The following is a 27326-nucleotide window of genomic DNA, read 5'->3' on the forward strand; positions in this document are numbered from 1 at the left end:
AAAGCCTTGGTTATCTCCAGGGTGTTTGTCTCCAGCCTTGAGACTGAAAAGAGACTTGAAACCACACCCAGCCCCCATGGGCAGCCATGCAGAGGAAAAGCTGCAGTGCTGAGCAGCTCCCATTGCACGTGGGCTCTGCAGCCTGCATTTCCCTGTTCCTGGCACCCCACTGCCACTGGCCAAGGCTTGGCAGAGCAGGCTTCCCACGGGATCTTGTCCTTCCCACAGAGGTCACAGGGTCTGGCCACCCCGGGCTGCTGAGCACCCACCCAAACCTCACCTGGAGCAGGCTGAGCTGCCCCAGTTCAGGTGAGGGGGACCAGCATTTACCTGAGGTGCTGTGATGTGAGGCTGGATGTGCTAAATCACTGCAGTCATTGCTGGAATTTTAACCATTTGTTTCCTTTCTCCAAAAGCCCAGCTGTTGGCAGTGATGGCCAAGTCCTTGCTCTCCTCCGGGTGGTGCATTGTGAAGGAGAGAGTGGGTGAGGAATGCAAATCAAAACTAAACCACGCCGCTTTGCCATCTTTTTTTTTTTTTTTTCCCTTTAAGAAGCTTAATATATTAGCTAATCATGTGTGTAAACAATCTCAATATGCAAACTGAAAAGTAGCATTCATCCCCCCAGCATCAGCTGGGTTGAGCTTCCCCATTAACCTCTCCAGAGCAAAAAACCCTTCCTGAACAGCCATTTCGGAGTGTGCAAAATTGATTTTGCATTCGGCCTCCGCAGTGGGAGAAGATGGCGGCGTGGAGCCGTGGGTGCCTTTTCCCTCCCTCGTCATTTTTTTGGGATATCCTCCTTTCCTTGGCGATGGAGGACGGGCAGGTCTCGTGCCAGCGGGTCGCTCCCACTGCCTGGGCATGCAGGTCCCCCCTGGCGCCTTCCCCTGAGCAAAAAAAACAATAAAAAACAAATTTACGGCGGTCCCTCCTTGGGTAATTTCCACAGCGCAAAGACCCCCTGCCTCCCACCCCCTTCACGTGCATCTTCTCTTAATTAATTAATACTGCATTCATCACCGCTTAATTCCCGTTTCCGAGGCGCCCGGGGAGGGGGGCTGCCAGCCCAGGCGGGTGCTGAGGCAGTCTGGAGCTGCTGTCTTAGTGGAGGAGCTTAATTAGCCCCCGTGACAATATGGGCTCGTTTGCCACAGCCCAGGAACGATGGGTGGCTTCAAAGGGCTCCTGGTGCCCAGCGAATGCAGCTCCCTGTCCCCGTGCCACTCCCCAGGCAGCTGGGCTGAGGAGGGAGGGTGATCTCCTGCAACAGCTGCCCAAATTTTAAAAAAAATTAATCACAAATTGGTCTCCTTTTGAGCTGGATGGGGGACAGGAGGCAAAGCTGCCAGGTTTGGTCTGTCTCGGTGGTTTTGGGGACCAAATCCCATCGGGGTGTACAGGGTGCAGTACATCCCTCACTGCTCATGACTGTTGGTTTTGCAGGGGTCCTGCTCTCCTTTTCTTCATTTTTTACCTGAAACACAACTTGTTGGTGCTTGTGGTGCCTCCTCTGCTGAAAACACCTCGATAAACTGTCTGCAGCCCTGGTGGGACATGGCTGGGGAGCCCTGTGGTGCTGATGGGGCAAACCAGCAAACCAACCAGCAAACATGAACTGCTGGGGTGTCTTTAGCAGAACAGAACTTTTTGAGGGCTGCCTGGAAGGAAAGATAATGTGCTTGCCAGTTGGTTTTGTGGTGTGCATCAGTTTAGATGGATGACTATATTTTTTTAGGGTTTTACCTCCCAGTCCTTGAGCTCTCCTCCCCTCCACAAGGAGGAAAAACCCTCGTGCCCCCACAGGTGTGCTGTGCTCATACCCACGCAGCTCCCACCTGCCTGGGCACCACGTTTAGGGTGAGATGGAGAGATCCAGAGCACGTGTGTGTGTGAGGACACAGATCCAGAGCGTGTCTCTGTGTCTGTGTGTGTGTGTGTGATGACAGAAGATGTAGAGGGAACAAAAGCAGCGCATCCACCGCGGTGCCGGGCCGGGCTCCTTGCCAAGAGCGGCTGCAGCAGCAGCCCTGGCCGGGGTGGTGGCTCCCTGCTGCCAACACGGTGATGTCCCTGCTGCCCTCTCCTCTGGGGCACAGGCTGAGGGTGGCCTGGGGCGTGAAGGTGGCTCTGGGCTGGGATGAGGGGTGCTGATGTCGGGATGCCGATGTTGGTGTCGTGTCCATGCAGGGATGTCCCCTCAGCCATGCACTTCCCACGGCGTGTCCCTCATGGCTCATGGCCACAGCACAGCCATGCTCAGACAGCGTGAGCATTGACACCAGGCAGGGCTTGGGTGTGGGATGTTGGCTGTAGGGGGGGATTTCTGCTTGATTTTTTTTTTAATCTTTAATTTCCGCTTCCTGCCACCCTTATTTTTCCTCACTGCCAACATTGGATGCCTCAGTGGTGGTGGCTTCTGGGGTCAGTTGGCACAGCAATTGCTACTTGGGGACAAAAGGAGGCTTTTTTCCTTTTTTATTTTTTTTTCTTTTATTTTTTTTTTCCTGCAGCGACAGTAGCAGCTGCCAGCCCGAATAGCAAATCCGTGCGACTTGGCACCACTCCAGCTTCCTTGAGGGCTGCAGAGGGATGGTATGTTGGAGGGTAAGACTAGCTAATTAATCTTCTGGCAGGGAACAATGTAATATCAGACAATTACAAAGACAGACTGAAATTGCTATAGTGGGAAGGCTGGCATATGAATTTCTCAAAGGGTCCATCCCTCAGTCCTCTGCTGTGGTACTTTGTATGCGGGAAAGGCACCCAGTGTACATGTGCTTTTCTGTTGTGTGGGGGTTTTTGTGGGATTTACATTGTGGGTTTGGAGGAGGGGTGAGGGGAGGCCAGCTTGCTCATGGGAGAAGCTTTCTGAGGAGCAAAAGAGAGAAAGAAAAGTCCTTCTGAGACATGTCCCCACCAACCAGCTGTGCCCAGAGGACACACCTGGTGCATCTCCCATCCTTCGGGCGCGTGACTTTTGCGATTTTTCCGCAGTTCTTTTTCATGATTGCACTGTGGTGTCTGATGGCTAGGGCTTTTGGAAGGAAGGTCTGACTACTCGCAGAGGGGGAGGGATTTCCTACAGCCGTTCTTCACAGAGAAACCTTCAAAGAGCTTTGGAGCTGCTGAAAGTTCTAGGGGGAAAACACCTACTAGCTCTGCTGAGGTAATTGCTGATAATGAGCTGTAATCACAGCTACCTGCAGTCGGGACCTGGTGATGGATAGGGCAGTGCCAGCCACATGGTGCAGGCTCCCCGTCTGTTTATTTCAGCTGGGAAAGAATTAGAGAAGTCTCATTTATTCCGGAGCACAAGAAAGCATCATCGGAGAGCGATCAGCCTGTGCAGGATTAGCATAGGAAAACCCTCCTCCCTTCTTGTCCTCCTTAGGGATGAGCTAATGACTCTCCTCCCTCTGCATCTCCCTCCCAGGATGAAACTCAAAGCGGTGGGATCTCTAGAAGCATCATTAAAAACCAAAACAAAACAAACCAAAAACAACCCCGCAATACCAAACGTGGAAACGGCACCAGACAAATTCTTCCATCGATTTTGCGTCTGCGTGCCAGGAGCTGCTTCCAGCCAGGATGGGACTTGGAGCAGCTCCAGCTCCGTTGTTCTTCCTCCTAAGGAATTCGAGTGGGTTTTTGTTTGGTGCCTGCACACATCAGATGGTGCAGAGACGATGTTTAGAAACCACTGCAAGCCCCCCTGGCAGCCTTGGCTGCTGGGTTGGGCTGCCAGTTGTCACTGGAGCTGTCAGAATCTGAGGTATTGATGATCCCGAGATTGTAGAAAGTCTCTGTCTGTCAGCCCCACAGCCAAAGAAGAAGCCATAATTCGTCTGTGCTGGTTTCAAGGTTGTTTATTCTGTTTATCTCTAACATGTTCTGCTGCCCTGCCGCAGCTCTGTCCTGCAGGGCAGCGTGTGGGGCTCTGCCCTCAGTGGGATGGTACAAACATTAAATACCACAAACTACCTGTGCTGGATTTACAATAACGTGCCAATATCTGTCACCTACGTTGAACAGTGTGTCCCCAGCCTGAACCAACAGAAAAATGCCAACACCACAGTGACACATGGAGGGTATGAAGAAGGAGAAAAAGGACAAGGCACACCCAATTTCCTCTGTCTTGTCCCCTTTGGACCCCTAATCTAGAACCCTAAAATTTTACTTTTGCACCCGTGCCACACTTAATTATTACTCATATCAAACACTGAAAGGTTGTAATTCATCCTGTAAGATTGAAAACTCTTTTCATGGACAGAGATCACAGCCAGTGTCTCTGGGGGCTCTGCCGGGGTCCCAGAGCTGCCAGGGCAGCCAGAGGGAAGCTCTGGATTCTGACAGGAACCTTTGGAAGGCTTAGGCTGAATAAATGGCTCCTTTTAAAGGAGTAGCAATGTCAAGGGCTGGATTGGCAGGCCGGGGCCCTTTTCCAAGATGCAGATGAGGAGGAGCTGCCCACAGCTTAGCCCTTGATCAGTGCCCTGAAAGCTTCTCTGGTGGGTGCCCATCTGTGGCTGTTTGCCTGAATATTTTTCAGGGCAGGCTGTATAGGAGTGAACATTTTCCATTGGGTTTTCTTAGTGATGAAGGTCCCAGGGCTGGGTCCCATCAGAAGTCCCTTGGTGTGGTTCATGCAGATGTGTAGCTCCTTCTCTGGCCATATATGTTCCCTGTGAGACACCACAAAATCCCCTGCACACCCAAAAGAGATGGATCCCAAAACCCAAGCCTCATCTGTGTTTGCTCTGGGCATCCCAAGCACTCAGGGAACAGTGTTGGTTCCTTCCCTGGCGGCAGAATGGATGCATCACCTCTTTCTGGAGGATGCAGAGCTCAGCCCAGCCATCCCTTGGGTTCCTGTCCTCACCCACCCACCCACAGCCAGCCACATCTCCAGAACTGGAGGAAAACTCTTTCCAGACCAGCCCATCTACTGCACCTGCAGGAGAAGGCCCTGGAGACTTCCTAACCAGACAGTCATGCCTCTATTAATGGATGCTGATGAGCAGGAGTGAAGAAGCTGAAGTTATCCCAATCATTTCATAAATTATTTCAGCCAGAAATGATCACATTCAGCCCTGCCAAGGATTCTCCCTCTTTGGTCTTGTGCCCAGGCCCAGCCTTGCCCTCAGCTCTGTACAAAGTCTGAGCCAGCAGCTCCTGCATGGGAGTGGAAGAGACAATATGAACCTCTTCACAGTCAATAATTGACACCAGGGATGTTTTCGTAAATTAATGAGTAGATCTTCTTGACTGTACTTCAAAGTTCTCACTTTATGAATATTTTATGGAATTCTCTACGCTGGGAGAAAAAAAAAAAAAAAAAGAAAACAGCAGACCCTTGTAGTACTGAAATTTTACCTTTGAAAATGATGCAATAAAAAAAAATTACTTAAACCCCACACTTTCGCAATGAGTTGACTTGAGAAAAATCATCCAGTAGGTCGTTGCGTGCACACTGTGGGGCTGAATTTGCCCATGAAGGTGGGTACATCCAAACAGTCTTGTGTGCTGAAGGGTTAATAATGATCTGGGCACTCTGACCTGAACCTTAATTCTGCCAAAATTCCCCCCTTGCAGCCAGGTATGTCCCACCCCAGGATGTGCTGAGGTTCTCCAAGGAAACTTCTGGAGTTAAGAAATTTAATTTGCAATAAATCAACACTACAGTACAAGTAAATCTGCTTCAGTGGCTATAAAAATTAATTCCTTATCCTAAACATTATTATATAGCTTTCAAAATGAATTGACTGTGGTTGGTAGTCTAGTATGTGCCATTATTGGTAATTAGTGTAACAAAATAACATTGCTGTAATATTTCCTGTCTACCCCTCCCCCAGTTGGGAGCTGTTTCGTATTAGAGAATCAGAATTGCAAATTCAAGGCTTGTGTGCAAGCTGTTGGCTTTGATTTTTTTTTTCTTCCCTTTTTTTAATAATAATTTTGTGTGTGTTGGAAGTCAATCTGTTCCTGTCTGGGGCTTTCTGGGAGGATTTCCTTCTGCAAAAGCTTTGGAATGTCACAGGGCACCATCAGAGCCTGTTGCTAGAGGGGCTGGGTGCAGCCCAGTGCCCTTGGACCCCCTTTTGAGCTTTTCCTTGGGTGCAATTGCTGCTGAGATCTGAAATCCAGGATGGCCAGGCTGGAAGAGACCCCAGGTGGGATCATCTGGTCCCACCTCCCTGCTCAAGCAGGGTCATCCCAGGCACAGGATTGTGCCCAGATGGATCTGGAATACTTCCAGTGGTCATTCACGTCTCCTAGGATGTGCCATGTCTCACCCGTAACTTGTGTCTCAGTTTTTTCCAGTGATCCACCACATCCTTGTCTTTATCCAGAAGCTTGGCTCATCCTAGAACACCTGATGGATCTCCCCACGGAGACACTGGGGCAGCTCTGAGCCTGCCAGGAGGTGCAGGGAGCAGAAATTCCCTTTTCTGAAACAGGGGGCAGGTGAAGGATGGGCTGGGGCAGTGGCTTCTGGAGCTGTGTGCAGCAGGAGGATTTCCACATGTGGGAGGCAGAAAGTTCTGAGGAATTCTCTTGGTTTGAACAGACAGGTGGCTGCTAAAGAAGGCAGGAGCCTCCCCTGAAATGGAAAATGTAAACCCCCCCTCCTCTGAATTATTATAAATTTGAAATTAAGGGGCTCTCAGGCAAAGATATGGGAATTGGAATAACAGTTATTTACTAGGAAAATTAAATAAAATTAGTAAAAATGCAATAGTACAAATAAAACCAGAAAACAAACCCCTGCCAGAGTGAGAGCAGGCTCTGTCCACCCGTGGGTCAGGGAGGTGGCAGCAGCCCCATCCCAGGGTGGCTCAGCCCTCCTGCAGTGCCAGCTGTGCTTCTGCTGGGGCAGGATCCTCTGGAGCTCCAGGGCTGGGGGAGATGGGCCTGGGCTCCTCTGGGAATGCAGTGGGGAGAAAGCTGCTCCTCTGGGAATGCAGTGGGAAGAAAGCTGCTCCTCTGGGAATGCAGGGGGAAGAAAGCTGCTCCTCTGGGAATGCAGGGGGGAGGAAAGCTGCTCCTCTGGGAATGCAGGGGGCAAAGGCTGCTGTGCTGTTCCCAGGTCAGATTGTATCCAGGTAGGAATGTTTGGCTCCTCCCCTGGGCACAGCATCTCCCCATGGATGATGGAATTTTCTCAGCCATGCAGGGACACTCAGTGGCCATGGACAGCAGAGATCTCCTGGAGGGAGGGTTGGGTGTGGGAGAGATAAAGTAAACTGCCCAATGGACAGAAAATAACTGCCTCTAACAGATGGCAATGGAATACACCCCTCCATTTCCAGCCTAAGACTGGAATTTCACTGGGCTTTTGCTGCTTTTCACACTTTGTTGGCCTGGCTAATAAACCTGAAGAGGCTGAAAAGGCGGATGGAAACACAGGAGGAGCAAGTATAAATTAGTTTATACATTTCTCCCCCTCTGTGTGAGATGGACACTGTTGGGGTTTTTATTCACTGCCCCATTTTCAGTATGTCCGGTGCCATCCTGCCAGGGGCTGTTCCTTCCCACTGCGTGGCCAGGAGTTATAAACCCCCAGTGCCCACCCCAAATGTCCTGGATAATCCCTCAGGAACACCCACACTAAACACTTCAATGCTGCTGACAAAAACAACTCCTGCCATTTAATTTGTGGAGTGTCCTTTAGGACTTTTCTTTTTTTGCCCCACACCATCATAGTTCTGTTTTTTCTTTTTTTCTCCTCAATTTTCAGCTTCGAGTGTTGCCTTTTGAAAAAAATCCTCAGCAGCCATGGTTAGAAATTTGATTCTCCATGGAATCAGAGAAAGGTTTGGGCTGGGAGGAACCTTGAAGATCATTAATTCCAAATTTCTGCTATGGGCAGAACTAAACCACGTTGCTCCAAGCCCTGTCCAGCTTGGCTTTAGGGAAGGAAAGTTCAAATTCTCCTGTAATTTTCTGGCTCTGGGATTTTTTTTTTCTATGAAATGACCAAACGAAAACAGCTGTGTCATGAGAACCTGGGAGCAGAGAAATGGGGAGCTGTGGGGAGACTGGATTCTTTGTGCTGTCCCCAGCATGGAGTTATTTCTTGAGTTCTGATGACATGACAGCTTCAGAAACCTGGAGATATGCCCAGTATTCAGCCACCCCATTTATCACAGAGCTGAAAAATGCAGAAACTAAGCAGTAAAACTGAGCAGGAGATGTATTTGACATTCTGGAAAACATTAGAGATGTCAATCCAGAAATAAAAAATTATAAAAAATAAAAAAAAAAAAAAAAAAAATATAATAATAATAATAATAATAATAATAATAATAATAATAATAATAGTTGGCCCAGGTGAGGCTGGTAAATCGTAATTCCAAATATCAGCAAGTTCCAGAGTGAACAGTCTGTGCCATCTGAACACTTTGATTTGGTCCAGGCTGGGTTTGGGAGCTGAGCCTGGGGTTTGTGCTTTGGCTGCAGCAGGACAGATGCAGTCAGCTTCAGCTGCAGGATACAAATTCCCCCCAGGCTGAGGGGGGAAAATAAATTGCATGTTGGAAGCGATATAAACATGATTTCAGGACTTTCTCCAACTTTTTTTTTTCCCCTCGGGGCAAAGGATATTGAAATGATTCAAACCAGGACTTTGCTGGGAATGAACTGAAGGATTTTTTTCAGTAGAAGGAATGAGTTTTTCAGTTGCAGGATGAGAGCAATGCTTTGGGTGGTGTTGGGACTGGCCAGGAAAATCAGGATATTTTATTCTAATTTCCTAATTGAATCGTCTATATCTCTGGAATTAAATATTTTTAATCCCTTAGACCATTTCCTCCCATTCTCTTGCTTCTTAACTTAGAATTAACTTTAAAAGTTACTTTTCTGGGCTGCCAAACAGCTCTTCCTACCTGGGAGTTTGGTGGAGTTTTATTTGCTTCCCTGTCTCATGCCAGTCAGCTTTGCTGAAGTCTTTGTGCATAGACTTCAAAATGCTCAAATTTTTCATCAAAGTGGGAAATATCTGGGTTTTTTTCACATGCATATTTCTGCATTTCTTCTCAGTTTTCTTCCTCCCAACCTCAAATCTCTCCCTCCCCATTGCTCAGCTGTTTCAAAGGACCCCATCAAATTTATTCCAGCTTCATCCTTGGTGTGGGACCAATATTTCTGTATTTTTTTAATGAGCCATGTAACTGTGGTGGAGAGAAATTAAGTGAATGAGTCCTTACTGGAGATAACAGAAAGCAGAACTCCTGTTTGCATGAAAACCTCTGCAAGTCTGATTTCTCAAATGAAACCACTCTCAAAAGTTTAAAAAAAAAAAAATCTGAGACAATATTTTGAGTCAAATTAAATATTTAATTTCAATAAAATCAAAGTATTTCAAACAGATTTCTTTGTCCAGTTAATATTTTATGAGAGAAGCCTAAAATTAAACACAGAGTTGTTTCTCTGGGGAAAAAACAGAGGGTTTTTTTTGTATGCTTTAAAGAAAAAATATATCCATCTAGTAAAAGTACTTTTTTTTTTTTCCCTGAATAGTTTTATTTTTTTTTTAACAATGTGAGGATTTCAATGTGAGGCTGTCACTGCATCCTTTGCAGAAAGTTGGTGCCTCTGTGGCTGACAGAGCTCCTGGTGAACCAGGCACAGAGATGAGATTTGCTGCTGCAGTGGAGTTTGGAGAAATAGATTATTAATTTATGATTTTTTTAAAAATTTTGAGATTTTTAAAATCAATGTGTTGATGAGTGTGGTGGGTTTTAGTGTTATTTAATTATTTATGTATTTATTTCTTTGTTGTGAGGTAGGAAGATAGGATTAGGAGAAAGATAAAGTAGGTTTAGAATTTTAAAAGGGTATAAAGAATTTTATTATTATTTTATTAATAGTAATTTTAAAAAAGGTAGTAAGAATTTTTTTTTTAGTTTTTTTTTTAATTAATGATGTAAATAAATAAATTTAAAATTAAATTTTGTTGGGTAGAACACTCTCAGAAACAGCAGCATGTGGGGCAAGAAACCTCCCAGTTTGTCCCATTTTCACCTGTGCAATTATTTTTCTTTATTTTCTTTGTGTGCACAAAAGAAGAAAGGCTTCTGATAAACTCCAAAACCCAATAAGGCGTTTTTGGGCTGTAACATCAAAATCTGTGTGTGCTTCCAAGGGAGACACCTCTGCCTGGGCCAGGTTTATGGAGTGCATAGGGTTAGGGTTAATTTTTTTTTTCTTGAATATTTGATATTTTAATATTTAAAAGAAGGAGGTTGTGCTTTATTATCATTTTGTAGACTGCTTCCTAAAATCATGTTGATGAATGGAACAATTCTTAGTCTCTTATCTGGAATTCCACTGTGGTGATTAAAAATCCTGGTTTTTTTGGAGCAAATGGGGCAAAGCAAAGAAATTCAGGACTATGGCAATGCAGAGCAGTCCTTTAAGGCTTCTCATTTATGCGTGTGCTCGTCTGGTGCTGTTTCTCCTCTGCTGTTTGGCATATGTGCTATTTATCTGTTTTCTGTGACCCTAAATCACTCTGTCTGCACCCAGCTTCCACTTCTGCTGCGAGATTTGTAGGGGGAAAGCAGCTCCACTTAACCTTTTGTTTTCTTCATCGGGTTTCTGACAATATAAATAGTCGCCAATATAAAATTGGCAAAATTCTGACAATATAAATAATATTTGCTGGTCGCCAGCAAGACTGTTGCACTGGCAGAAATAATTTTGTTTCTAAAGGGTGGGAATCCCCTGGGTCGAGGTGTCCCAGGCTCAGCAAGGATGGGAGTTCATGGACCTCTTCTCATTGCTAAGCTGAGCTTAATTTCAACAGGCACAGGGGAATGGGGATGAAATTAAAGTTATTGCAGACCCCTGGCTTGGGAGAGCTCCGGCATCTGCACTGGAAAATTCAGATTTGGGGGGGAAAATTCAGATTTGGGGGGAAAAATTCAGATTTGGGGGAAAATTCAGATTTGGGGGGGATATTCAGATTTGGGGGGGAAAAGTGAGGTTCAGCTCCTCTGTAACTTCATTGAGGACACTGTGTGTGATGCTGTCTCTGCTCCCCACATGCCAGGGAGTCAGATGTGCCATGTGCTTCCAAAATGAAGCGATTTCCCAGGATTTTCTGCTGCCTGGAGCCACCCACTGTCACCTCGGGCAGAGCAGAGGAGAGCCCCACAAGCAATACAAACAATTTACAGCCCTGCTGCAAGGATGCTGCAAGGAGGCCCCGTAAATGGGCACATAAAGGGAATCCGGGTGGGAGCTGGGAGTGCCCTGACAAACACAATTCTCCCTTAATTTAATAGACCGGTCCATTCAGCAGAGAATATATTGTAAAGCACTCTCAGGTTGGATGGCCTCCTATTGTGTCTGGCCTTTGAAGTGCTGATTAGCTGGGCTGGGAACACGCTGATAAAAAGTTAATTTCTATTTGCTGTTGCTTTGTAATTGGATGAACACGAAAGCAATTAAATATTAAAACATACAAACAAATAACGAAGTCACTGTAATTAGCCAAAGTTTGATCACTGTCATATTTATTTAGGGGGAGATGATACGTCTCAGCAGGTGACATTTTAAATACCCTTGGCTGCTTTGGTGTTGTCTTCAGAGAATGCTGAATAATGTACGGAGGATTTAATTAAACCCCATTGTAAATCAGCTGTGATGACAGGGAAGTGACAGCCACATGTTGAAGAGAGAATTAGGCTGCAGCAAGAGAGATTAATTAAGTATTTTCCACAGAGTTCAACCTAGGGGTTGTGCAGGGAGTTGGTCTGAGGAGGAGAACTTGGTTTTTAAGTTGCTCCACTTGAGGCTGGAGCTGGGTGTGGAGAAGGATTCTCTGTACCCAGAGACATCACAGGCCCTTAAAGGGTTGGTTGGGATCATTCCTGGAGTGGGAAACTGAGGCACACATGCAGGGCTGCAACTTGTGGCTCTCCCTTCCCTTTGGGAACATCTCTTGAGGCAGAAAATTCTTCCACCTCGGTGGTGAATCACAGAAATCCTGAGACATCCTGGGAAAGCTTCTTCCAGCTCTGAAGCAGGAGGGGAAGGGAGGCTGGGGGTGTCTGCTCAGGGTTGGCTGCACCAGAAAACCCCAAAGTTTCTCAGCCAGGGTCATTTGAGCCCTCAGATTTTGCAGGACAAGATTCCAGTGTGGTTAATCAGCACCATTTGCATTTGGAGATTATCAAGGCTATGGTGTAATACCCTTAACTAATTTGGACATTTCTAAAAGTGCTGCTGCCTTCCATGGCCTGTGGGGCAGGGAGGTGGCTCAGCTTTCATGCCAGGCAAAACCTGGCCAAGCATTTTATCTCTGGCACCCCCAAGAAGCTTGTTGGGCTGCATAAAGTACTGGCTGCCAATTGCAAGAGGTATTAAACCACACCAGGCTATTTTTCCTTTCTTCTCCTATCAAGGGACAATATTCCTACTGTGAGGTGAGAGAAAAGCTATTCCCAGCTGCCAGCTCAGAGTGGGCTTCATCCATGTTTGTGCACTCAAAAAAACCCAAAAAAACAAAAAAAACAAAACAAAAAAAACAACAAAAAAAAAACAACAACAAAAAAAAAAGCAAAACAAAAACATCACCAAAACCCCACAAAAATCCATAAAAAGAAACAAAAAAAAAACCTAAATGTATTCATGCAGGAGGGAATTGAGCTGAAGAATCTTAAACTAGCAAATTGGGCTGAAAACCCCCAGACAGTCCCTGTGCCAGGTTTTCCTCCTGCTGTGCTTTGTGCTGAGGATGTGGTTAAGAGCTTGGACGTGGAAGTTTCAAATAATAAATGACTGGGCAGTGGAGCTAAGGGGGGTAAATTGGAGGGCCCTGCAAGGGCAGCATGAGCCACGGGCCGTTTTTATGGGATGCTGCTGTGTTTTTGGAAGGCACAGGGGGCTTTGCTCCCTTACTGAAGGATTTTATTTATCTCCTGTGGCAGAGCCATCGCTGATCCCCAGGGCAAGGACGAGCCTGGATGGCTCCTGTGAGCTCCTTCCCTCACAGGTAAGATGCTGCCTCACCTGGATCACAGCACCAAGGGAAGCTTTTGCTGCTGGAGATGATGATTTTTGCACACACCACTTTGCATTTCAAAGCCTCAGTCTCCCCTTCTCTTACCAATGAAAACAGAGAGTAATTGTACATGTTGCCAGAAAAAATCCATTTTATTCCCAGGGGTGTAAATTAATTGATTCAGCCCAGGAAAACGACCTGGGCACTTTTACATCCAGATCCCCAAGGGCTTTCTCTTGGTGTATGGGTCTGATCAAAAATGCAAATAAGATCTTAGGAGGGCTAAGGGACTGGAAAGGATGAAAAGTAAAAAGAAAATATAATACTCATTATGTTATTAGTTCTTTCTTCCTTAAATACAATATAAAATATTGACTTCTGATCCCCAAAATAGTCTTGTGATTCTTCTGGTTGAAATGGAATTAGTGACCAGGGGCTGGAAAATGCCCTGGCAGGACAGAGTGAAAGGCTGGTTCTGCCATGATGAGATTCACCAGCCCTGGAGCTGAAGCTCTGCCTCTACCAGAAACGTGGGGGTGTGAAGCAGCTGCAAGGGTGTCAGAACTCAAACTGTCCCTCAGACATTTTTGGATCTTCTGGGTCCAGGTCAGAAGCATTTGAGACCCTGGCAGGCAGCTGGAAACAGCTGTGATTTTGGGATTGAACCATGGAATGATTTACCAACCTTGCAGGAAGAACAAGAAATCACAAAAGTTTAGATGTTATAGTAGAAGTAGTTACAAAGGGAAGAATTTTTGAGTGCTGTACAGGGGATTTTGGTTTTGTACATGGGGGTCAGAGGTTTTAAGATGGAGGAATTTGGGCCGGTCCTGTTCCTCCTCTTTCTCCTTCCTTACCTCCATGTTCTTGGTGATGTTGGCACTCACAGATTGGTTTAGAGTAGAAAAGCACCATTTAATTTAGGTAATAGGCATTGGGGAAAAACTGTACCCATGTAACACGTAATGTACCATATAAAAGATAGAAAAGCACCATTTAATATAGGTAATAGGCATTGGGGAAAAACTGTACCCATGTAACACGTAATGTACCATATAAAAGACAGCAGCAGCCCTGGGCAGAGGGGGAGAGAAGAAGCAGTCGGGAGTCAGAGAGGATGTCAGGGTGTGTGTGTGCCTCTGCCTGAGCTGCTGAGAAAATCTTTTAGATAACTTGCAATAAACTGCCTTGAGACCAGACAACAGACTGCTGAGCCTTTCTTTGGAAGCACGGGTTGGAGGAGAGACTTTTCCAGCACACGCAGCCACCCCTGACCCTGAGAGCTCTCCTAATCAACAGGAACTGTTATTTTTGGTGGCAGGACCCCAGTCTGTCCGTGCTGCTCCTTCCCTCTCCTCCTTTGGCACATTTTTTTTCTCAGATTTCTGGTCTTCTTACCCAAATTTTCAGCTTGCCAGAGATGTGTGAGGGAATGCTTTGTGGTGGGCTGTGTTATGGGGAAGAGATGGTCTCTGGGAAGATCCACAGTGTAAATTTGGCTGCCCCGGGCTGAAGGGATTATTTAGGCTGTGGTCAGAGATGACCATCCCAGAGGGATGATGGAAAACCACTCTGCTCCACAGGAGGTTTAAGAAGAGCCAGGGTTATGCAGATTTTTTGTATATTAAAGCCAGCAGAAGGTTCTGGGTCTCTCTGGAGCTCATGGGGCAGCCTGGAGAACTGCAGCAGTGTCAAAATGTGGAGAAGCTTCATCTCAGATGAACCCCAGAGCTGCTGGGCTCCCAGCTGAGGTGCCAGATGGGGAAAGCTGGAGCCAAAGGTAGAGGTTTGTTGCAATGTATTTGCAAGGCTTAAGCCGTAGTGTGCACCAGCCCAACCTGCTTCTAAATTGGTTAGCAAAGCCTCAGGAATTCATCAAGGCTATTAGAACATAAATTGTGCTAAATTAAGAAAGAAGAGGCTGAAAAACTGAATACCAAGAGTGCAAGAACTAAATAAGAGGATTGTGAAACGCCTTGACTGCAACCAATCACACACTCTGAGAAATGCAGGCAGAAAATGAGTGAACAAGACAAAAGCACCAGTCAAGAAGTGTGTACTTAGTAGTTTGTAGAATTTATAAATATGTGTGTAATGTAAACAATAAACAACTTCTGCTTGATCCTCTTAGTCTGTTGTACAGGAATCCTGGATTTCCCACAACAGAGGTTGTGGATGTGGTGCCCTAAAAAGCTTTGACTTGAAAAATGGGTCCTTTCTGCATCTCATCTGGAGCACCCAAGCCCAGGGTACCCTTCTGGTTTTAAACTGGCCGTGCCTGAGTTCTCCAGCTGCACAAGAATAATTCCACTCTCTTGCAGGGCTGCTCTCAGGCAAATTAATGTTTGCAAACCATTCGGATACCGCCATAATAAATGCTGTGAAAGCCCAGGAGAAAATTAATAGCTCATTATTTAGCCCAGGACTTCAATAGCATGCCATGCCCAGGACACAGGACTACATATTGAAGGATGAGGATAAAGAAAAATATTGAATAGCTGCTCATTAAGAGAGCACTATCCATCTGGTGTACGAAAGGGGCTTTTTCCTGCAGGATAAAAAGTGCTCCATGATCTTATTATTCCACTGTGTGTTGTGATGCACCTGTACAAGGGGACTGGCCTGGGGTTATCTGGATTCTGGCATTTTTCAGGCGCTTGACTGCAGCCTGAGTGCCGTTCTAACACCGGGGTCGGCTTTAATTTACAGCAAAGAGATAAAAATGCCAGTAGATGGCACTCCAGAATATGGACCGTCATTGCTGGCTCTGGGAGACCGATGAAATGTGGTGGCGTGTGCCACAAATGGCTTCCCTGCTCAGCTCTTCGTGTAGCATCTTCCACCTTCTTCTGGCTCGAGTTTGGGGCACAGAGCAAAAAAAGAACCAGTGGGCGAAGCAGCAGACCATGTTTAGGTGGTCTCTGTGCTCTCCTTTGATCTCAGTTTTGTTTCTGCCCTTTGGGTTTAAATTACTTGTCTGGAAAGCCTGGGCTCTGCTCTCCTCAGCTGACCCTTTTTTTTATGCTTTGCTTACAGCTTGTCTGTAAAATGAGATGAGAACTTAATTTGAAAGCTGTAGTTAATTGACCTAAATAAGCTAAGAACCTTCTGTTGGCTTTAATGCACAAAAAACCTGCATAACCCTGGCTCTCCTTAAAGCCACTGTGGAGCAGAGTGGTTTTCCTGGTGCATTTTCCAGCTGTGCTGTTTGCTAGCAGTGGTTTGTGGTGTGGAACTGTCTGCAGAGCCCTGGGGAAGCTGTGGAGCTCAGTGCTGATGTGCAGGGATGGGGAGGCAGCACCAGCCTGGAGCAGCTCCATCTGGGCAGGACAGATCAGGGCAAGGGGTCTAAATCAGAAAGGGTCTGGCTACAGACTGCTGGTGGAAAGCAAATCCTGGAGCTGCAGGAGGATCTCCTCACATCTGCTCCCATACCTGGCCTGGCACAGAGTCCTGTGCAGGCAGATTTCCTCACCCCACGTGCTGCTGCAGGGCTGGCAGAAGTGAGGGAGGAGCAGACCCAGTGCTGGAAAAGCACCTGGTTTTCCAAACAGGACCTAAGGCTGACCTTTAAGATCCAAAATAACCTTTCTGGTCTGATACCTCCTCCCTGCTGAGCCTGCAAAGCCCAGGCTGCATCCTGCTCTGCCCTCCCCAGCCACAGCTGTGCCTCACCAGCCTGTCTGAGCCCAGCTTTGGGAAAACCAGTCCCAGTGTGAGCACACAGCTCCAGCCTGAGCAAGCAAGAGGGCTGTACAGGCTGTGTTCAAACTCTGGCAGGATGGGGGCCATGGCCACCTCCCTGGGGAGCAATTCCAGTGCTTGATCTCCCTCTCAGTGAAAAGTTCTGTCATCACAGCCAATATGAGAGAGAGGTGAAGGAGTTAAATGTCTCTGTTTTGTCTTCATCCCTTTCTGTGAGGTGCCCAAACACCAATGGTTGGGGTTTGGAGGGAAAGGGATCACAGACCCTGGGCTGAGAAGGGTCCTGGGGGTGCCTTGAGCCAAACTGCTCAAGTGGGATCACCTCAAAGCTCCTCTCTGCTGGGAAATGTGGCCAAGGATGGCACCTGTGGCTGCAGGGAGACGTCCCTGCCGTGGTAATTGAAATAATGGCAGCAGAGGGGAAATCGCTGGCCGGGGACGTCGCCTGAGCCAGCAGAAGGAAACAGATGTTCCCCACTACATTTGCTCTCTAAGTGAGAGCACAACAGATGCAAACCAGCACTAAAATGGTAGCAAGGCTGTAAATACAGCTTCTAATTACTGCACCAGGTAATGTCAGTCACAACAATCCAGATTTCTCCCAAGGATGCTCCACGAGCAGGTGGGATGCATAAAGGCTTTAAAAAAAATGGATTTGTTGGGTTTTTCCTCTCCCTTTAATGGCACAGAGTTAAACTTGCTCACTTAGGGCAGCAGAGTGGAGCGTCACAGCCTCTCTGCTTGGTGTATCTTTGGTACATGGTGCTCAGAATAACCGAGGAGATGGGAACAGATCATCAAACACAGATTTGGGGACGGGGAGAGGTGGGTGGAGGAAGCTGCCTAGATTGGGAATAGTGAGAGCAGGAAGGGAAAGGAAGGAGCAGCAGTGAAAAGCTCTGAGAGACAGCATGAGTGACGGAGGCAGAAAATAGCTCTGAGCTGGGTGGCCCCAGCTGACTCCTCGGAAGTTACCGAGAGGAGCAATTTGGGATTCTCTGGGCTCTGGCAATGCCTGAGTCACTTTGGTGGGAACGTAGTAAAAGGCAGTTGATGGAAATATTCCCCCTGGTTCTCTGCTAGCCACTCTGCTCACCAAGTCTTGTCTGGGGTTTGTGACTGCTGAACGCAGACTCAGCCTCTGTGACACCCTCACAGCACTGGAGATTCCCCTGCACATTCCATGGTCCTCCTCTCCCCACTTTGGGACGTGCAAGTCCAAAGGAGTTTGGTTTGTACTTCATTTTTCTTCTAAACCAGGAAACAGTCTTGTTTCAGAAGTGTCTTGGTTTGGAGGGGTTGGTAGAGATCTCCTGTGTCACAACACTGTCATTTTTAAGGTGGAAAGGCCTTTCCAAAGTAGCTGTCACAGCTCTTCCTGAACCTGGGATGGTTGTGACTGCCCAGGTGAACCTTGGGGTGCTTTGCAGCTCCAGGTTGGGATTTTCTGGGGCTGGGTGTTGCCTGCTGGATATTCACCATTAGCATCATCCTGTGGGGCCTTGGGGCTTGTGGAGGAGCCAGCCTTGGAGTGGAATACCAGCAAAGCCATGGGATACCCTGGAAAGGAGATGTGAATCAGCATGGACACACCTATGTCAGCTTCTAAAAGAGCTGGTTGGTGATTCCTGCATTGCTTTAACAAGCTGGGCAGGTTCCATAGAGAACTTTCTATAATATGGATTATAGAAAGATGTTTGGAGTCTGGATAGATCATGAAAGGAAGAGGAAAATGCATTTACTTCTCTTCCTGTGAATGCTTCTCTAGTTTTGTTGTTCTCTCTCTGCAGTTGGTGGGAATAATGTGTGGGCACGGAGGTGAGAACTTTCAGGATAATCACATATTACAGGCAAGTGCAAAGAGCAGTGCCTGCCTGGAGTTTATTTTGGAGATTATCATGTATTACAGATATTTCTGGAGCTGATGCTCAGCTTTCCTTTTGCTCCAGAGCTGCCTTGCCCACCCAGGTGCCCACAGCCCTTTGTGTGGAGATGGGGAGGCAAAAAGAGGCTGAGCCTGAGGGGGATGTGGAGAAGTGTCATTTTGTCTCGGGGTTCTGATGGTCAGGGTGACCCTGAGAGATCGTAAAGACTCTTTGCTTCCCTAGCCTGATGCAGCCAAAGAAAGAGTCTGGAATGTGTCCAGTTGTGCTCTCAGGGTTGTTTCTTCTTATCTATAACATTCTTTCTCTGACCTGCCGAGCTCTGGCCAGCAAGGAAGCCATGGACGTTCTACCCTCGAGTCTCAAGCACCTCCCACCTTATATACTCAAAACTACATGTAGTATGTTTACAATTTCTTCACCAATTCCTGTTATGTATGTTAGACAGTGAATCTCTACCTTAAACCAATAGAAAAGTGTCACCATCACATCAAGACATGGAGGACAAGATGAAGGAGCAGAAGGTCAGGATACACCCAAATTCCTCAATCTTGTATCCCCTTGAACCCCATTCTAAAACCCCCAAAATTCTACTTTTCCACCCTGTGTTAGTTCAAATATCACACTACTCAAACCCTTGTGGCTTGTAATTCCTCACACAAAATTGGCAGCTTTTTCCATGGGCTAAAATTGAATCCACAGGTGTTTGTGACTTGGTGCCAAGGTCTCTGAGCCCCCTGCCAGGGTCTGGAGCCAGCCAGGGCAGCCAGAGGGATGTGCTGGGCTCCGACAGGGAAGGATGGTTCTCCTGCCTGCCTGGAGAAAGCAGGGGACACCCAGCCTGTCCTGCCCTGGCTGGTTCATGCCACAGCCCCATGGGAACAGGGATGTGGCACCACATGCACGAACCAGCCCTGTCACAAACCAGGAAATAAAATCCACCCCCCCTTCTCCTCCCAATCAAATTAAGAGCAGAGAGCAGCAGAAAGTGCATTAACTAATCAAACTGTGGTTTCAAATTGATTATTGCAAATTGCCAACCATAACAATCCTCCTAATGGCAGCGATTTAAAAATAAAAAATAATAAAAATAGAGCCTTCCTTAGGCACTGGGCTAACCCTGTCCTTGCTGGTGGGTGAGGGCTGGCTGTGCATCCTGACCCTTGTGCAGGGCTCACTCCCTGGCTCTGGAGACGTAGCTCAGCCCCTCATCTGGGCACTGTGGGAGCAGATGCTTGGCTGGCTGCTGTTTCTGCTCCTTCCACCCTGGCCTGGCACGGCTGCAGGCAGTGGGATCCTCGCTGGCAGCTGTGGTTTTGGTGCCCAGATGTGGGCAGCAGCCCTCTGCACTTTCCCAGTGGTTTCCCTGGCAACCAAGTCATCCTGCCAGCAGCCTGCAGTGCCAGGAAATAAAACAAGATGACACTACAACGCCTCAAAAAGAAGAAAAAAACCTAAAAACCGCAAGCCAGAAGAACACCAACAACCTGTGTTCCCTTTTCCACAGCCCATGCTTTGGCTTCTTCTTTCTGACTCCCAGCCTCTGTTGGTTTTTCCTTTGTCTGGGGAGAAGCAGAAAGCGCTTTGAAGGATTTCAGTCTGCTCAGGAAGATGCTGGAGGGCTGAGAAGTGGCTCCTGTGTCACCTGGGGTAAAGGCCCTGGTCAATTTTTGGACAAGGTTCTCCATGCTCATTCCCTGGGCACCTGAATGGTTTGGCTGGGAGTGCTGGGAGTGCCATGGGGAAAGGAGTGTGGAGGCATCTGAGCTGCCTCAGGTCCTGCTTTGGGCACAGCTGACAGCACCAACAAACAGGGTGTGTCCATCACTTCTGGGCTCCCCGCTTTCCTGTTGTCATGACCAGACTTGTGTGGCCTCTGTGCCGCCTCCAGTGATCTGAGACCTGAAGAAAGGGCTCCTTTGGCCCTTGGTTCTGTCCCAGATTTGGAGGCAAGATGTGTTCCATTTCCCATCTGTGTGACAGTTGTCTTCTTTTAATTGAGCAATTTTCCTTTTCTTTTCTACAACCAACCCTCTCAGGGAAGATGTCTGCTGATAATGGGCTATTGAATGTCACTGCATGGCTGATAAAATTACAGCATCCCATTGGGAGATGCTCTGCCCAGAGGGGAGGAGCCAAGCATTCCTACCTGGATATAATCTGAGTTTTGGGGACATCAGAGTCAGCCTTTCCACAGGTTTCCAAGAGGAACAGCTGGGGTTTTCCACTGGACCTTCAGAGGAAGAGTACACCTTTCTGCAGGATCACTGCTCCCACAGAACCACATCTGCCACTCCAGGAGAACTGCAGCCACTCCAATTTGGCCCAACACCATGACCAACACAGTGTCAAGGTTGTATTCTGACTCTGTCCATGGTTTTTCTTTTGAATTATTGCATGTATTTTGTTTCTTTTCCCTTTTCCTAATAAATTGTGTTTCTGGCTTGGAGTCTCCGACTGGTTTTGCTTTCAAACCAGAGCAGGTTCACTCAGCAGTGAGCTGGCTGTGTGCTCTGTGGGGTGCGTGGTCTGTGTGGTGGTGGCACCATCAGGAGCACCCTGAGAAGGTGTGTGAGGTAGCTCCATGTGCTGGACACCCACCTGTGGTTATTTTGGGTTAAACCCTGCTTGCTGCCCAGAACAGTAGGTCCCTGTTCTTTCTTTTGGATGAAGTGAGTTGATCTTGTTGGACAAATGGGATTATCCTCTCACTTTGCCTCTCTCCTCCTTTCCAGCTCTTGCCTCAGTGAAGTGTTTTGCTCCAGGAGCATTGATACAAAATCCAGAGCAGTCATTTCCCACCCTGTGTTCCTTTTCTGAACTGCTTGAACAATTCCTGCAGATTTTGCAGGACAGTCTGCAAAATCTGCAGGAATCTGCGCGTGTGTGCCACATTTCCTGGTGAAGCAAGGCAAGACTTTCCTTATATTATAAACTGCAATTTTGTGTAATATAAAACTTCTAACCTCAATGAGTGTCTCCTCTAAGGCAGTCACACTTTCAAGAGTAAAACCTCAAAACTCCTCCTATCTCTGGGAGACATGAGGTAAAACTGGAGAGCTCCTCAGTTGCACATGTTGAGTAAAGCATGTGCTCATCAAATTTGTTTATCTAAAGCAGTTTTGCTTGGATTGATCAAAACACTCCTCTGCCAGAGTTGTGTTTGGGAACAGAGGTCCTACTTTCATCTGCTGCTGATGCCTCTGTTTATATCTAATTGCCTTTATTAGTCCAGGAGCTCATAATCATGAGTACTTGTGCCCAGGTTGCCTGATACTTGTGCTCACCCACAGGGGTCAAATGTAAAAATGTAATCACCATCTCCCTTTGATTACCATAAACATTTGATAACCTGGCAGTTGGAGAGGTTTTGTCACTGTTCTCCAGGGAGTTTGTTCCTGTGGCTTGGGAACACCCAGCTAATGTCAAGGAGATAATTTCTATGGAGAAGCTTATCCTGTTTGTGCAGGACAAGTCTTGGGGCTGTAGAGTTTGCAGGTAGGTTCTGTTTGTCTCTGAGTGAGCAAAATGTTCCTGAGATGGGCAAACCATTGCTGCCCTTGTCTGATTATGTCAAGGGGCACTTGGAGGGTCCCATCCTCCTTTTCCTTGTCTCTTTCCTTCACAGAGGCCTGGAGATTCCCCCTGACATGTTTCCAGGGAAGGCAAATGAACAGGTTTGGTGATCCTCTTCCAGTACATGTCCAGCTTTGGAAAGAATAGATGATTGTCCCAGTCATGTCCCATCAAAAGTTGTCACTTCCTTGTCACACAGCTCATGAGCTACATCCTGCTCCCTGCCCAGGGCTGGTGCATGCTGCCTCCTCCAGCTCCTTGCCTTTGGGATAGAGCAAAAGGTCTGATTTGTGAGGAGCAGCTACTCCTGGAAGAATGGCAATGGGGCCATCACTGCTTTTTCCTGTTTATTTTTTTCTTTTCCTTCTGTGGCTGTAGAAAGATGGGGGGAAAAAAGTGAAGGAAAAAATAAAAGATGAGGTGAAAAATCTGAAATAATAAATACAAATTTCTCTGAGGGGAATATAGAAAATATTGTCAAAAAAATTAAATAGCGGTTTATTCAGAATACAGACAATAAAACCAGCATCTTTATATAGTTTGTGGTATTTTTTTCTGGTTTCCTTGTAGATCCATTAAAACTTCAACAATATACAGGAGTCTATTAAAGATTTCCAAGATGAAACCAAGTTTGGTCATTATCACAAAAGGCTCTTTGGTGGGCTGTATGAGGGGAGTGAATGGTCTCGCTGTGGTTCTTAATGGAAACATGCCTGAACTGCAAACCCGGGATCTCTGCTGGACTCAAGATGCTGCAGGGAGCCAGGGGTGTGCCTGACTCTCCTGCTGACCTGAGCTAAACCCCTGCCCCAGGTCCTGAGAAAGCAGAACCACTGGAGTTCTTCTCTGGGGTTAATCCTTTCAGGTTTTTTCTGTGAATCCTTGGGGAAGTCTGAACCGTGGCCACTCCTGCTGCTGCCACAGAGCTCTCCTGGGAGCTGGGGCCCAGCAGCTTTCATCTGCACTTAAATCAGACCATTACCATGTATTTTTTAAGCCTACACGTCCCTTCCCCACACAGAGAAAGGCTGATGAATGCAGCATTTCTGGCAGCCTTTGCTCCCTTGTGCCTGGGTTAGGATTCTCACCCTTGGAACTGGGTGCAGTCCATGGGGTGGTGGTGGAACCTCCCACCAAAACCTCAGCAGTCCTTAACCATGCTCCCCATGGCCAGGATTCAAAGCCCACTTGTCTTCCTACTAATTGAAGAGACCCCAAATGCATCTCTGGGATTGACTGATTCTTAGAGAGAGTCTTTTTAATCTATGAAGCCAATCCCTCTGTCACTTTTGCCTCCTGAGAAGATGGGAGAGTCAAATTTAGACCTGAGAATGAGGCTTCTCTATGGGATAGCAACAAAACCAACTCTGCTTCTTGGAAGTGAAAAAGAGAGGCAGCAAAAGAAGAGATTTGCTGGGATCTGGCAGTTTATACTGTCATTTTATTTGGTCTATTGCCAAGCAGCCACAGTCTGTGCTTGGGGAAAACACAGGGATGAGTCAGTTTTCTGCACTCAGGTTGTTACAGGCACTTCTTGCAGGCTCTAATTTAGACTCTGCTCAGTGGATTTCAGTGCTCAGTTCCACAATCTCCCACTGCCTGTGGGAGGACAGGTCTTTGCCACAGGGTCTGGACACCTTCACACAGCCAAGGCTCATCAGAGAGGGGAAGTGAAAATCACCTTTGGCTGATGTTGGGAAGAGCTGCCCATTGCTGAGTCAAAGTGATGCCTCAGGTTTGGGCTTTTATATTTTTCAGATTCTGTGCTGCTTTAGTGTGTGGGTCTGGGTTTCGTATTAGGGGATGGTGAGCTCTCTGCACAGAGTAGGGAGACAAAACAATTCCTGCTCCAGCTGGGCACCAAGGACAAATGATCCAAATCTCAGGCCCAAGAGCACAAACAACATGGGCTGAAGAGAGAAAAACAAGCAGGATGGGACTGCCTGGGCTAAAGCTGGAATGGGACAATGAACTCCAAGGTGCCAATGGAGCAGAACTGATCCCAGGGGCTCTCGTGCATTTTGGGGCCATTCTGGTTCATCTTGGGTGCAGCCCTGGCTGGGCTCTGGTGCTGCCCAAGGTGGATCCATGGAGGAGATCCTTTTAATAAATCCCTGTTTTATTCTTTAACTTTGTCTAGTCCCTGCTCTAGGCCAGCCTTCACAGGGCATCAAAAGGAGCAGCCACATTTCCCTGCTAGGGACTGTCCCTCAGGAGGGATCTGGATCAGTGGCAGGGGCTTGCCAGGCCCGTGTGGCTCTTGCCATACCTGGTTCTGGGGCAGGGAGCAGGGGATGAGGATGCCCAGGGTCAGTGCTGCTGTGCCAGGGCTCGGCTGCCCAGCACCACTGACAGCTTTGCTTTGTGGCAGGTCCAAACCTCCTGAAGGGCAGCCAGCCCTGCCAGGGCCTCTCTGCAAGCCTGCTGCCTGCTGCTGTCCCTTCCAGGGGAAAAGGCAAGAGAACTACAGTCCAGGAGGGATTTCTTAGGGCTTTTTGTGCAAGCCCCTAAGCCAGCAAGGCTGCCTAAGAAATGCAGCCTCACGGCTGAGTCACCCTGCTGCATTCAGGTCATGTTGGGCACAGCTGCTGCCCTTCTGAATTTCACCTCCATGGGCTCTGGAGGGGTCAGTGCCCACCCTTTTGTGGAGGGAGATGCTGTCCAGGCCGTGTTCTGACAGCTGCTATAGACTCTTTTGTGGTTTAGGTGATTGTTTTCTTGCTAAGAAGGAAGATTTTTTTTTTTTTTAACTACTGTCCCTTACATTTTAATGGCAACCAGCTGGTAGAAGGGATAATGTGGACCTGTTAGGATGCTGGTTCTTTGCACCATCTGAACCTGTCTAGAAATCCTTATGGGAAGCTCCCTGAGTAAATATCCTTGTAAATTTGGGGGGCACGAGTAGGTCTGTGTGCTCTGTGCCCCCACAAAGGCCACAGCAATGGGTGTGCTTGGACTGCAGGGCTCTGCTTGTCTGCAGCTGTGCTGCTCTGAACAAGGGAGCCAAACCTGAGCCTGTGTGGAAAATTTTCCAGACTTTTTCATCTATTACTCATAAAGTTTTGATGAACAGATTGTGATCCAGAGAGCTGCTATTCTCTGCATCACGCAGCAAGTCAATGGACAAGGACAAAGTTCCTGCCTGGCCAACCTGCTCAGAAAATGTACCTGGTTCCTTTTGTGCTTCCTCTGAGCTTTTCTTTTCTGTATGTACAATTGTAGCTGCTGTGGGTAGAAATAGGAAATTATCTCATACAGAGTATGATATAAAATAAAAATAAAAGGAAGGGGAAAAAAAAAAGTTTCATTTCAGTGTTCCCAGCAGAGAACTTCATCTGGCATATTTTACTGCAAATAGCAATTCCAGTGGACTTACAAAAAATAATTTTCTCAGCTTAGTTTCTGCTAAAAAGCAGGCCTGAATGCAAGCTGTTTTTTTTAATTAACTAGGTGGTTTGTAATCAATTCTCCCTGCCAGAGACGAAAGTGGCTGATTCAATGTCATGATTGTGAAAATCCTAGCAGGAAAATGTCTCTATACCCAGACAAAAGAATTCTCCACAAACAAGCACTCGTGTCCGAAGCTAATTTGAATGTTAAACACAAAAGATATTAAGAGGGGTTTTTTTTATGTTTTACTCTTATTTGGACACTTGTGCTGCTTAACTCTGCAGCTACCTGTTTGTTATTGGGCTGAATTAAGCCCTGCTGCATTCGTTAGCATATACAAGAGCTTAGTAATACAATCAGGCACTAATGCATTCATTTTCTACTTGACTGCTCATTCATTGAGATGTTAGTACATAGGAAGAATATGATCAGGGTGACTGTGGGATGAACTAATCAATTCATAATGAATAATCCAAAAATACAGATGTCCTCGGCACAGACTGAATTCAGCAGAGCTGGAGGAGAGCAGCTGGAGGAGACCCCAGCAAGGGAGGGATGTTGAGCCCTGAGCTGCCACCAGCTCATCCCCCCCCACAAAAAAACCCAAACAAACAAAACAAACAAAAAAAACCCACCAAAAAACTGGCAGAGCTTACTGGGAGCCAGTTCAAAAGCTGCAAACTGGAGGAGCCTTGGGCTGCACAGACCTGGTGACCTTCATTGGGGAGCTGCAGAGATCTTTATTTGCAGGGGCTGGCAGGGGACACTTGCCAGGATTTCCTCAATGACAACCACTCTTGCTTTCTGTCTGCCTCTCCTCATCCCAGCCCCTGCCAGGAATTTGTCATCTGTTGTTTTGTTGGGTTTTTTTCTGGTTCTTAGCTGCTTGCTCCTACTGTTTTCATTTTAACTTCTCTCTCGGGAGTTAATTATTACAGATAGTTGTGTGTAATCCTCCTGACTGCAAATAACAAAGCTGAGCTGTGGCCAGAATCCATTTTAAGCTGGGGCAGCACAAACACTTGTATGGCAAACAGAGTGGGTGCAGGTCATTGTATCTGTGTGTCTCAAGTGACAGCAGAGCTTTGGAAAGCCACATTTTAAACTGCTTTAGCAATTCTCATCCAGCCAGCTGAAAATGCTGTTGTGACAGGACTGAGCATTGCTCCTTCATCACCACTGCTCAGTAGAAGATGGGGAGAACAGAAAAAAGGGCTGGAGGATTTCCTGAAGCTTCCTGGATGTATGATACAGCTGATCCAGGAATAAGGGGGATTTTTCCCTGCAGTCCCCCTGGATCCTGGCTGCCTCTCGTAGGAGTCTCCAGCTCTTGCAGGAGAGTTGAAGGCAACTATTACAGTAAAGCTGGATGAATTATTTGCCTGTTTGCAGATTTTCATCCCTCTGCTTTGCAAACCTTGGACTTCCTCTCCACACTCAGCCCTCTCAGTACTGCTGGTGGCTGCTTTCCCACCCTCGGACCAGACAATCTCCTTTTCATTTCAGAACCTATGGTTCCTAGAGACAAGAAGGAGACCTGGGTTACTCTGACTGGAAAGTGGATGTGACTGGAAGCATTTCCCTTCTTGAGTCTTGGCGTGTTCAGGATTTCTTGGGAACAACCAAGATTAGGACCTGTGCCTCACAGACATTCCTATTTCCTGCGAGTGCTACACCCCAACCTGTTTGTGCAGGGCCATAGAAGGGATGTGGCAGCAATTGAACTGCCTTTGTTTCCAAACAAACCAAAATTCACTCT

At 47.1% G+C, this 27326-nt stretch overlaps 2 long non-coding RNA genes across 2 annotated transcripts; both read left to right on the forward strand.

Moving 5' to 3' along the window:
* The first annotated feature begins 2375 nt into the window (after window positions 1-2375).
* On the forward strand, window positions 2376-21019 carry LOC140685263 (uncharacterized). The gene is made up of 3 exons (XR_012058602.1): window positions 2376-2608; window positions 12940-13004; window positions 20799-21019. It is a non-coding gene; the product is annotated as an uncharacterized lncRNA (long non-coding RNA).
* An 894-nt stretch (window positions 21020-21913) lies between these two features.
* On the forward strand, window positions 21914-22661 carry LOC140685247 (uncharacterized). Its single transcript, XR_012058556.1, has 3 exons — window positions 21914-22099; window positions 22230-22278; window positions 22377-22661. It is a non-coding gene; the product is annotated as an uncharacterized lncRNA (long non-coding RNA).
* Window positions 22662-27326: the final 4665 nt, after the last annotated feature.

Source organism: Taeniopygia guttata, chromosome 18, assembly GCF_048771995.1.
Source record: "Taeniopygia guttata chromosome 18, bTaeGut7.mat, whole genome shotgun sequence".
Taxonomy (NCBI): domain Eukaryota; kingdom Metazoa; phylum Chordata; class Aves; order Passeriformes; family Estrildidae; genus Taeniopygia; species Taeniopygia guttata.